The sequence below is a fragment of the Micropterus salmoides genome, unplaced genomic scaffold (assembly GCF_014851395.1).
Source record: "Micropterus salmoides isolate LMB-PRFRI ecotype aquatic unplaced genomic scaffold, ASM1485139v1 Ms_hic_scaffold_14, whole genome shotgun sequence".
Taxonomy (NCBI): domain Eukaryota; kingdom Metazoa; phylum Chordata; class Actinopteri; order Centrarchiformes; family Centrarchidae; genus Micropterus; species Micropterus salmoides.
This window is the reverse complement of record NW_024040485.1, coordinates 16,915,041-16,927,977: the sequence shown is the minus strand read 5'-3', so window position 1 is coordinate 16,927,977 and position 12,937 is coordinate 16,915,041. Positions and strand designations below refer to the sequence as shown.

The 12,937-nt window shown below is 39.4% G+C and overlaps 1 protein-coding gene across 1 annotated transcript in view; it reads right to left on the bottom strand.

The window, feature by feature from the left end:
- The window catches only part of tnr (tenascin R (restrictin, janusin)), a 208,595-nt gene that overhangs the window by 158,038 nt on the left and 37,620 nt on the right, over positions 1–12,937 (bottom strand). The gene's annotated exons all lie outside the window — the stretch shown is intronic.

The following is a 12,937-nucleotide window of genomic DNA, read 5'->3' as shown; positions in this document are numbered from 1 at the left end:
GGGTCACAAACAACGCAGTTTCCTCTGGAGGTTAAGGGTTTTGTGAGATCTCTTGCCAATGACCGCTACCCAGTGAAAAATAAAGTCATATAAGGTGAGAAGTGCAACAGAAAGATCCCTCCTCCACAAAATCCAATATCCAGGGAAGGAAATGCAAGCATTTCAAAAACACAAACAAAACAGATAAGTTGATGCCTTCTTCTGAAGGCATCAACTTATCTGTTGATGAAACAAACAACAACAAACAAACAACAACTTTCAAAGAGAATTACTCACCTAAAGGGATGCTGTATAAACATGTCCATTTAAGAATTCCATGCTAAGCAAGGTAAGTCAGGCTTCAATGTGTTAAACAAGGAAATACTGTTTCAAAATTGCTGCTAACAATGTCAAATTAACCTCTGTGATGAATACATTGCATTTCCTGGGCTGCTTCACAATAAAATTAACCCTTTGGTTAAAGGCTGTCAGTGGTTACATGCTGTTGATGGGAAGCGGCAGCATCACATGTTTGGCTTGCATTTACTAACAGCTCTGACATGGATGTAGAAGAGCAACTACTAAACAGAGAGGCTTCTATCAGTGAGATAAAAAGGATGCACCATTTCCTGTGAATCCAATGCGGAAATGGCGGTCTTCACCAGTAACACTAAAAAGCAATTGAAAAGATTTTTAAAAAACAATGTTTAGACACTGAATGGATATTTCCGGGAAAAAAGGTGGTTTGATACAATGAAAATCCGATTGGATTATTAATTTACATGAGGTTGCCTTCTCAATAATCTATGTCACAACTGAAGAAAATCTGATTATGTAAATTAATGTAGCCATTAATGTCCATTCATTGCTCTACTCACTATGACAAACACCACATAAGGAAGTAGACATTTGGTCGATGGAGCTGATATATGGCTCATCTTGCCTCCCTGAAAGGTCAGACCTCTTATTATTTACAACATCGGATCTTTGTCATGGCTCAGTGACACTGACCTTGCATGGGCCCCATGTCCCTCTGTCCGTCTGTAACATGAAGCGTATGGGTCTTCATTTCATCTATACACCTCAGATTCACATATATAAACACATACACGCACACACAGATACACACTGAAAACACAGTAGTAGTTCTGAGGCCACTGGAGTGACCTTGGTCTAGATTAACAATGGTCCTGGAGGAACAGACCTCATTTATAAATCCTCAGAGAGATCCACACTGTATTTTTGTTATTCTTCATGAACATATACTAGGATAGTATGCTAAAATGTTGTTTTCCATATGAAAACAATGTGCATAACACACAAAAGAAGAGGGTGTTCAAAACAAACATAAACATTAAACTGAATTTGCCTAATTACAAGTGTACACACTTCAAGAACTTGGAGGCAAAAACTGGTACCCCATTGCAACGCATTACAAGCTCTTCCTCCGATGTTGCCTGAGGAGGAAAGAATGTTAATATAGTTGTTGTTTCGCTTGTCAGTTTAATGGGACAAATGCTAACATTTAAAATAACTCTGGAGGCTTTAAAAAAGATCATACGTTTTAGGTGATATTACCTGCAAGGGAATTGTAGCCCTTAATGGTGTACAAATGAGTGTAAGCTAGTTATTAGCCTGGTCCCCTGCTGTATTAGTGTGCGTACTGGGTAACAGTGCAGTGTAAGAGATTGTTTAAAATAAAAAATACTTATCATTCTAAAACACCTTGTATTTGAATAAAGGTTTGATCTGTATTCTGTGGCATCAGTAGCAAGTCAGTAGGTCAAATGGAGGATAAAGAACATGGTGTTTATACTGAGTATTCCCAGGATGTCAGCCACCTCATAAACAAGAATATGGTAAATATGTCATATTCCAGTGCATCAAACATCTCATACAGAACGGAGTGACTTGTAGGTAGTTCAAATAAAGTCATCACAAGACATCAAAGGAAAGGCTTGATGCAAAAATGAAATATACATCCATCCCACCAGTTCATAAACAGAGTTAAAAAAGCAGTTTAATACATTTCTCAGTGAAATTAAACGCCACAGATGCTTGCCTTTCAATCACCTCGCACTTACACCTTCCAGATTAAGTCTAATTCAACCAATACTAATATTGTAGTATTATAGGACTTGGCTAGATTACTTTGGCTAGTATGTGAACACAAGGTATCAATCATTCACGCTGTCCCCATTTTATCTACCGCCGCAGACTACCGCTGATGATTCATGATAATTTTGGGATTCGTCTAATGATACTGCTGAGACAAGCAATCTGGGCAGACTGATGCCGCACCCTGTCATTACGTACAAGGCCACCACGGTTCAGACCGGCTGAATCTTCAATGTCAAAACCCTAGGTGTTGTTTTGATTTGGGACAAAACATGTCCTTGATGAGTTATGCCCTGCAGAGTGACCATTTGGATTTATGGGTCCGCGTCCAGCTGCATGCAACACTGAAAAATGGCAAATCAGCATATAAATGACTGCGTTATTGAGAGTGCTAAGAAAAACATCAACCCACAAGTCCATTATATTAATTGGAATCGCCCTCGCCATGGCAGGCAATGGCTGAAGTCGGACTAGGGTCGAGTGGTGATAAATGAAAGGCCGGAGTATGAATATAGCCTTGGCCAATGATATAGCAGAACATGTGAACAACTGCTCCCTTTTGTTTATACTGACCTTGTAATTAATCAGAGGAAGGCAGGGATGGAAAGTGTATAGTCAGGAGGAAGAGCAGGAGGAGGGTGAAGTGGAGGAAAAGGATTTAAGCCCCAAAGACTACAAAGGGAAATCCTGAGTAAACACCAACGTAGTCCACAGTGCTTCGAAAATGATGTTGATAAAGAGATGAAATATCACAGGGATCAAGGGTTTATCACTTTAAACTGGAGATGTGAAGAGACAGGGGAATTTAGCTGCCGTTTGTTTTTTCCCACACATGGGGAACTGTGTTTCTCAAGCTCAGTGCTAAAGACAGTGGTGTCAGGCTACAGGATGCAATTGTCACCTTACCTTTTATAAGTGTTATTTTCAAGCACAGATTTAAATTTCCTATCACGCTCACAAATTTATAACACTGCTTAATTTAGTTCTGTTCCGTATCTAAAGTCAAAAAGCATGTTTTTAGCAACAGGTAGAGTGATTAAGTAGATGAAATTAAACAACAAAATAGTTGTTTGTCCATGAACTCTAGAACTCAGATCCGTTTTCTGACATTTCCATCAGAAGGATGACGTTCCTCTGTGTCTTCCACAACCGTTACAAATCAATAACAAACAGAAATTTCCTAATGGACAGATGGCTTTACTTGTTGCTAATGCTACAGCATGCTAACCACTAGCTGTTGGTAACAGTAGCTGCTGTTATCAGCTGGCTCTGAACCAGCGGTCCAAAGTTTCTGTACTAATGTTAGAGCTGTTAACACCGCCAAAGCACCAAAATTCCAGGCAAGGCAGAATCAGCAATTAGCACGGCTAACTGAGTAGCTAGCAGCAGCTGCTGATAGGAGTAGTTAGCGCGTAAAGTAACTGGTAACATACCAACTCCATAAATCACCTAAAGGGGAGGCAAGGAGGTTAGGGAAACGTCATGGTTTGGGTTAAAATTACTACTTCGTTACAGTCAGAGTAGCTTCGTTGTCATGGTTACAGGCTTTTTTCAACGCAGAATACACCAAATTCAGTCTTGCGCATTTGCTTTCAACTGTGAAGTCCAAACTCCAACTCAAAGGTCCACTAACAGACCTTCACAGAAAAAACCCTACTGACACTGAGATGAAGTGAGAAGATAGCCTTGTTATCCCATCTAAAGGACTTTGCCGTTCTACAATAACATGAGCTTACCTCCTTCCTTTGGCACCATATGTTGAATTACTGGTTAGCTGATTAATGATAAATGTATTGGCAACTATTTTGAATTTTGATAAGGATTTATTCGTTTAACTCAGTTCTCAAATTTCTGCTATCCTATGTCTTATAATTTATAGTGAACTGAATATCTTTTGGTGTGGGACTGTTGCTCAGACAAAGAAGACATTTGATGATATTGCCTTCATGGGGCCTGATCAGAAGTGGAGCAGTGGAAAACCTACCCAAACTTGACTCCGAGGATAATTGGACCCAATACAAAATGCAGGCTCAAGGGGAACACCAGCACTGACAACAGCATGATGTGCCACCAATTAACAAGCAGATACGGTCGAAAATAGTAGCAACACAGGTCATTATCTGCTGCACAATCTCTGTATTGGAATTTTTTTTTTAAATACTTTTTTTTTTCCTGTGATGATTATGAGGCTCCACACGATCAGAACTGTAGTAAGTTCACTCTGATCCACAAAGGTGTTACTGACACACAAACGCAAGACCCTTGGCAATAGAGCTGCACCCTGCCCGACTCGATTAGGCTGAATATAATTTGTTTTCCTGGCCCATTATTTGCTATCTTTAAAAGAAAAGTTATTTGATGAAAATAGATGTGGTACCCTCAGTTTGTACTTCTCAGACCTCTGCACCTGCTGCTAAAATCTGCAAAGAGAGCATATTCTGTTCTGTAATTAAATCCTCTTCAGTGTGTCCACTATCTCAATAAAGGGAAAATATAATTACAAAGCTACAGTAAAGAGACCCCATGAGGAAATACAACTCATAATGCAAGACTCCCAATTAGACTTATTTATGTAACTCCTACAGATTTATTCTGTATATAGCTCAGTACTGTAGGCTAAATATTCAGGATTAAGAATAAAACAGAAAAAGAAGCTCATGATGTATGCAACACAAACCCTAAAGCTTTTTAGTTTATTTTGAATCTCACAATCACAAAATTAATTGGCTAACAAGGTTAAACATTAGAAGTAGCTGTTAATAATTTGCATATTAAAATGATTTGATTTACCTTTGCAATTATAGAAAAATAAATGAGATGTTACACTGTGACCTCTATAATCATGATCAGCCTAAGAAGACAAGCAAATGAAAAATAAAAGAGAAAAGAACTTCAGATTTTTTTTTTCATCCTTACTAGTTTTATAGCTGCTCTTGTCCGATGGAAGCCATTATTCAAGAGGGACAGATAGGTTTATTTAGCAAATGCCAACAGATTTATTTCAGCTCCACAAAAAAACTGAAATATGGCACAGCTTTATAGCAGAACCATAATTCAGCCATGAGAAAATACATTCATGCACAATCTGATGCATTACAGGAATTTATAATAAGTTGTGCAACACCGCCCATTGATAAATATGTAGCTATCTGAGTGCTACAGTCACAGTGTGTATTTCAACACAGAGATTTGATAAACAGTATAATGGTCATTAAGTTAAGTTATTGTGCTGGGCAGTTAAAGCAAAATGTCATCCGCTGATTAACTTTACAAAGTGCATTTGATGAAGAAAACTCTCACATCTATTGGTCATACAGTCGCATTTCCTCACAGAGCAAATTTCTTTCATTCTTCAATGCATTTATACAGTATTTTCCTCCCTGTCATGTAGAATTCAGAAGAACTGATCACATTTCCACTTTGATGCATTAAAGAAATCTTGCATAACAATTACCAAACTACTTGAATTCAATATATTATGGTCTATTTTTATCTAGTCTTAGCCAAAGCTACTGATCATTAAATCCTAATAATATGACCAAACATAAGTTAAAAAATGAATATAATAAACTTTATTTGTATAGCATAGAACCTTTCAAAATAAAATTAATGAAGGGCTTTATAATTTGACAGTAAAAAAGCAGACGTTTATTTTCCAGACAGAAAATGATTTTTTATGAAACAAACCACAACAATAACAAAACTCTCATGTCCTGAGGGTCAAAACTTTTCTTATATGGTGAACTGTTTACAATAAAAACTTCATATATTGACAAACTGTCAAGGAACCGCTGCTATCAGGCAATTTACAATTCACTGGCTCAGTGAGTCCGACATCTCAAAGAGCGAAGCAATGCAGGGCTCACAGTCTCCATCTAAATTAGGCTTAACTGTGGGGCAGAGTTGGTTTCAGTTACTTTTACAGCTTTGCTTACAAAAGAAAATAGTCACAGTTATACTTTTATAATTTAATGAGTGCATTTTTTATTTAACATTTGGGGCCCCTCATGAGTTTCGAACTGCAAAACAACTAAAGGTGCTTTTGCAGGTATTAACATTAATTAAACTACCACTTGAATGAGCATCCAGGAGTTCATCCTGAGAGATTCTGACTTCTTATTCTTCATGTGTGTCTCCATCCATGCACCTGTGCTAGTCTCTATGTGTGTGTGTGTGTGTGTGTGTGTGTGTGTGTGTGTGATTGTATTAGTCTATGTCCATGCACCTATGCTAATGTATGTGTGTGTGTGTGATTGTTTTAGTCTATGTCCATGCACCTATGCTAGTCTATGTTTGTTTGTGTGTGTGTGTCTGTTGTGTGTGCCCATGTTATGTCCACTCCAGCCAGCCAGAGTAATGCAGCAGTCCCATCTGGACCTAACACATGGGCCAGACTGTTCGACCTGTCGGTGGATGAATGTGTTCTTGAGATGGTGCGTGCGTGCGTGCATGCGTGCGTGCGTGCGTGCTTGCCAACTAGAGATAGAGGCTCTGAGTGGTCACTTAGTAGGAGAGGCTTGAAAACCTGCAACTGTTACTGTTTCCAAGATAGTCCAGCGAGTGAGAGATTGGAGAAAAAGACGAAATACAGTAAAGAGCTAAGAGGTGGTGGGAGAAATTGAGGGAAAAGAGGATGGGTGTGTTAGCGGTGTTTGTTTGCCCGTCTGAGTACTTGCCTGTATCTCTCTGTTGTGTGCTTTGTGGATCACAACAACATGATCAAGGACTAACTTTATTATGGTGGCAGTTTTTGGCTACAGTTGAAAAAGACTGATCAATTTGGCTTCTCCCTCCAACGTAGCCCTGCCATGCTGCCCATGACTCCGCAAAACATTCAGCTGCTTGGCAGCACAGAAGGGGCTGGCGGGCACCAAAAGAAAAGAATTGTAGCTTTGCAAAATGAGGACTCTAGCCCAATGAATGAGCTCATTTTCTGCCCCCTTGCACTGTCTCATCTGCACTGGCACAATGCGCTGCTTTGATTTTACTCCAACACAGAGATACCCAACTTTTCAGCAAAATGATTACCAATTTCTTCCATAAATTCATAGAATAAAGCCTATAAAGAGGAGGACTAAATAACCAAGACTGTTCTCCCATTTTCCCACGGCATAAGTTATCTCTGCATTTGAGAGTGGACTTTTTTGAGGATGCAGAGCTTATAAAACTTGGATGGACAGAGAATATCAAGCTCATTTCTCATATCAGGAGTACAGCAGCTGACAAAAATAGCCAGGTGGCGCCACTGTTTTAATAGACTTTACAGCCATTAAAATAGAGCTTCTTGTTAAATGTTGCTCGCACATAAGAGTGATTCACTGTGCCTTTCCAAAAGGGCCTTTCCAAAGTCAAACATACACACTATATCACCTGCAACAAACCCCAACTGAGTGTCACAGGGCTCCTGGCTCCAAGATTTGCTCTCCTTTCCCTATGCTAAAAGGTAATGAAACGTACACAATCACCTCCTCACAAACACTCATGGCTGCACACTCACAGCCTCACACACATACTTAAAATTACACAGGCGCGCACACACTTTTTTCACACTTCGAACACTCCCCTCAGGCAGACTGACGAAATGGAGCTTCTCAGGTGGAATGATTTACCTGTTGAACAGGAGGATACGCTTTTGTGAGGCACCATTTTTCACTGAGGGCTGACACCGTCTCCCAAAAACGTCATAAAGAGACAGGGCGCCATCCAGATTGCAAGCATAGCTCACTTCTATGACTACGTCCAGCTGTACTTTACAGTGTTTGTTTGTAGATATTGTTGGGATAAAATGTCTGTCATAAATACATGTATAACGCAAGGTGAAAACTGTCATATGCCAGGCAGGGATACAAAACATTTACACTCCTGCTATATACATTATTAATTGATGCTTTCCTGGTGTCTTTATATCCTAATGGTGCTCAGTCTTGGTTGCCTGTTTTCGGTCCTGTAACTCTCTGAGAAAGGCTCAGCAACAGACCATAACCACTGTCAACCTTATCACATTAGATGTCAAGATACAGACTCGGCCTCTTGCCTCAAGTTATTACAGACCTAAGGCCCATTTCACCACATCCAAGCTGCCATTTGTAACATGAGGTAATTTCCTTCTGCTCATTTTTGACACGATTCACTAATCAAAACAATCGTCACACTTGCAACCAACACATAAGGTTGCAAGAGGCCCTGTAGGACTCACATATTCATCTGCAATTTGCAAGCAACAATCATTTATAAATTGTGGCACTGCCCTTTTTGCCATCTGCATCTAAGCAGTGCTCACGAAGCATGGTAACGCTTTATTTTATGGGTCCCTAATTTGCTAACACCCTCTTAAAATGTTCTTGGAAGTTTCCTAGAAAGAAAACAGAGAAAGTAAGGACAGTGTTTTGTAAATTTCCAATTAACTGATTTCAATTAATTGCTTGCATAACCTAGAGATTCCTTTTGTCAGTGCATGCAAAATGTAAAATTTGTCTACAGGCAAGTATACAATTCAACACACATGGAGAATTTGGTAATAATAAGTCAATAACATTATAGGTTGGTTAATCGGAAAACTCAACACAACTAACGAAATTTAACAGAACTTTGTCTCTATTTTCATGATAATTAGCATCAAATTACATTGATAGTTCTTTCAGGGACAATTTTTAGGAAAATAATTAGAAAATTACAGATCTATAAAATAAATGGTTACCCAAAATGCTTTTTGTGAAATGCAACATAAAATTCCAAATTGTTTTCAGCTGGAAACTCAAGTTTAAATGTCTTTTCATTTATATTGAGGTTTTAACACTAAACAGTAGCTAATGCACTTAATTCTTGCTGTAAAAATTGAGGCACTCAAACATGTTCATATGGTTAGTATTTAATCTCAAAGAAAACAAAAGGCAATAAGTCATGCTCCAATTAAATTACAAAAACACACACAAGAAGGAATTATAGTGAGCCTCAAGCACTTTGAGCGCATTATGCTTAAATCCTGTATTCTTTTTAACTTAGCTTCTAGATAAGTATCTGGAGCAATACACATTTCACAGGTTTTGTAGCTTTTATTGAGGTCTACCTGCTAACATATTAATGTTGGTGATAGGCACTCGACAGACTTCATATCCAAAAATTGAACTGCAGTTTTGTCTCTAAGGTTTTCATTTTCTTGTAGCTTGACTTGACTTTGTGCATCAGCATCAGCCTGATTCTTAACCACGGTCTTGGCCACTGAACTGTATTCAAATCTCCTGTCTCTCAATGGGTTTCAGCCTCTCCACTTAACCCTCTTGTGCTCTGGTTTATAACCACTGGGCAGGCTAAAATTGTCTCTCCTTCGACCCTGCAGTAACAGCACCAGTAGGTGGTGGAGTCCTTTCCCAGCTCCAGTCCCAGCCTGAGAAAAGAAGGACAGAGACAGAGAGAGAGAGAGAGATCTGGGCACACTGTTGGTGTCACAGTGCTGAGCTTTAGGAGAGGGCCAGTTGGACATGCCGAGATGACTTGGCAATGTCTGATTTGTTACATGATTTGGCCGCCATGGCTGCAACAGAGCCTCATTTAAATTCATGTGTTTCTTTTTAATCCTCTTCCCCGCCTGGAGTCGAGTTCAGAGAGTGGTTTTTGGTAAGTTCATGGATGGTTCTGGGGAAAAGCCGACTAGTCTTTTTCTAAAGACAATAGCTGTTGGCAACTATGGGCAAAAGTAGCTGGTTGTAGGTAAAGATGTGGCAATTCTGATAATGTTTAACCATTTTCTCTCATATTAAGCCCTAATTAACAGAACGGCATTTGTAGGTTTGTTTTATTCATTACTATTGTATTCATTACAATTACATTACTGTTGAAGTCTCTCTCTTCATTTGGTTTACAGCTAAATGTTTACTGAAAGAAGTTATACAGCACATTTTACTTTTAAAGAACATTTGCTTTTTAACAACATAGCCTAACTGGTGAACATAATGCTGTTTGGAAAAGGATCTCTTATGTTAGTGCTTTCCATTAGCACATTAGATGTTACACAGAGTGTCAGGCATAAAGGCACAAACCAGCCTGCATTTTGTTTTATTTCACTTCCCCTGACTTTGATACAATCACGAGTCCTGTGGGCCAGAAATGTTGATTATGACATGGCCCTGAGAGGGCCATGTCATAATCAACATTTCTTTAAAGATGTATATATGTTTTGTCATCAAATGGCAGTGCAAGATGTTTTTGATAAGTGACCCCTCTGGAAATTAAACCTATATCTCTGGAAGAGCTAACCATAACATTAGCTGGTGCTCTAAGGAATAGGTTAGACAGAAGGTGAGGTAAAGATGTGATGTGATCACAGTCAACAGATACAGACCATAGCAGGTACAGATATATCGCCCAGGACAGAGTTGAAATGTTTCAACTTGGGCAAAAGATTTTCGCTTATCCTGGTGCTCTATAAACAGTGTTTCCCCTATATGCATTCAGAAGCGGCAGTGCACCGCTGCTGAATCATGACCGCCGCTACTAATATTTCCCACGATCATTAAACTATGCGCTACAAACGTTTTGATTCGCACACTGTGCGAGCACGGCAACACTCAATGCTTGGCTAGCTTCTTCTCATCGTTTTATGCAAAACATCTACGTGACAGATGGTGTTATAAGAGCAACTCCTGTAAGGAATCGGAAGGTGCATAGCGAGTGTTTGATTGTCCGAGCGGCAGAAAGTGAAGGTGAACGCAAGCAGAGGAAAATATTCTGGCAGTAAATGTATGTGTCAGTTACAGTGTGTCAGCTTCTCAAGACCAAGAAAAGTATGTTTCCCCACCTGCTGGAAAAGTGAAGCCTGTGTGCGCTAGCTAACACCTCCGAACATTGAATTTCCCCTTGTGGGATTAATAAAGCATATCTTCTTCTTCTTCTTCTTCTTCTCCCCTTCAGACTGCGCAGCTGAGCAGGAAAGCTTCTACAGTAGGCTGCGTCTTTTGGCTCTATGTAACTTAACATTAGCTCAATTTCTAGAAAGTAACTGGAAGCTGTATTTTATTACCACCTACTTATTCAATGTTGAGAACATCAATTACAAACTGAGAGTAAACTGGCATAGCTCTGTCCTGTACGGACTGATTCAATTATTTTTCAGTTTTCAGATGAGTTTGAAAGGTGGTGGTTAGGAAAAGAAAGGATGGTGGTGACTGGAGGAGCTGAGGTTAGTAAAGCAAATTAGTGATACAAACTAGTCCTTTAAGAGAATGAGGAGACGTTTCTTTTTGGATTTTAATGTGCAAATAAAATGCACCTCAGAAGGGAGGAGGTTTCTCATGTTGCCTATTTTTTTCTATTATGTCAAAATTTGTAAAATGAAGACACAAAAGGCAAACATGAACAATCTTATCAATAATAATTTGGCAGGGTTTTCCTACCATTTAGGCACAAAACATGCTGTGCCATAAATGTAACATCACTGTGGAGAGCATCAGAATCAACCAAATTACTTTCCCCAAATCTAAAGGTTGTAGTTCCTCCCCAGTAGACCGATCTTTATTTATTATCTGCTCTAGCTTTTCCAACTATTTGTTCAGAGATATGGTGAAAATAATGGTCCAATGTGATGTGATATTATATTTTTCATTGGAAACCATAAACTTTCTTGGGGGACGACCCCTAACCCCCTCACTCCCCGACCACCACCAGAACATTAATCTAAAGCTCACATTAAACTGGGAAAACACTGACATTTTTAGCTATTCTAATGTGCAGCGCATGCTCATGGACACAAGAACAATGTTGCTTAGACATGTTGTGTTGGGGTTTTATATTCAGACAAACATTTTGCTCCACCTCCGCTGCAACAACTCCATCCTAGGGGAAACACTGATGAATGTACTTTTTTAACAGAAGAGGGCTCCACTGGTGGGGCGTACATTGGAAGTTTGCGTACAGCTAATGTCTGTACAGTCAATATATTGGCTGTTTGCGGGGAAATAAACATAAACAACAAACAGCGGTCAAATTTGTGCAAATAATCAGTATCTCACCTTTTACAGTACATTAATGCCTTGCTTAAGGGTACAATGGCAGAAAAGAACAAATCCCCTCTAATTTCTCTTAAGTGGCAGCGGCTTGTGACTTGAGACACGTGTGTCTGTGTGACTTCTGAGCACCATAACAACTGTGTTCACATTGGTGATGACAAGCAACCTGACTAGTGACGTTCTAGTCTCTCTCTCTCTCTCACACACACACACACACACACACAATTGTCAACCTCCAGCGCCCTTCATCTTGGAGCTGACACCTGTTCCCATGGCAACACTATCAATAGGGGACCGACCGGGGTCAACAAGTCGCTCTCTCACCGCCTCTCACTCCTCCCTGCACAGGTCCTGACATTTGGAGCTCTGTCGGGCTGTGTACCTGTTCATCCCTGAACAATCTTTCCTGGTTGGACATATTCTCATTCTATTTATTTCTCTTGCTCTGTCTTTCGTCCCGATAATGCACATGCAAAAACATTTCATTTAACTTATTGTCATCCTATTGACCCCCAGCTCTCTGTCAAAGGTAATGGTTTTACCATAAAAAAAGTTGAATTGAAAAACAACTGGAAATTAAAATAATAACTCTCAAGGATTCACTGTGCAAATCTTTGCATTTTGCAGCAAAACTCACTCAAAACGGCCTTTTATGGCCACATTCGCCATAAATTACAATTAGCAATTTCATAATGGCATTAATTTACACTCACATACCATGATTTCAGCAAATATCAACTAAGCCATGAGTAATGAATTTAGAGAAACGTTCAGGAATTTATTCAGCTGGAACTTGACTTATTGAAATGGGTTAGTGGATTAGCAGAGATGGGTGTAAT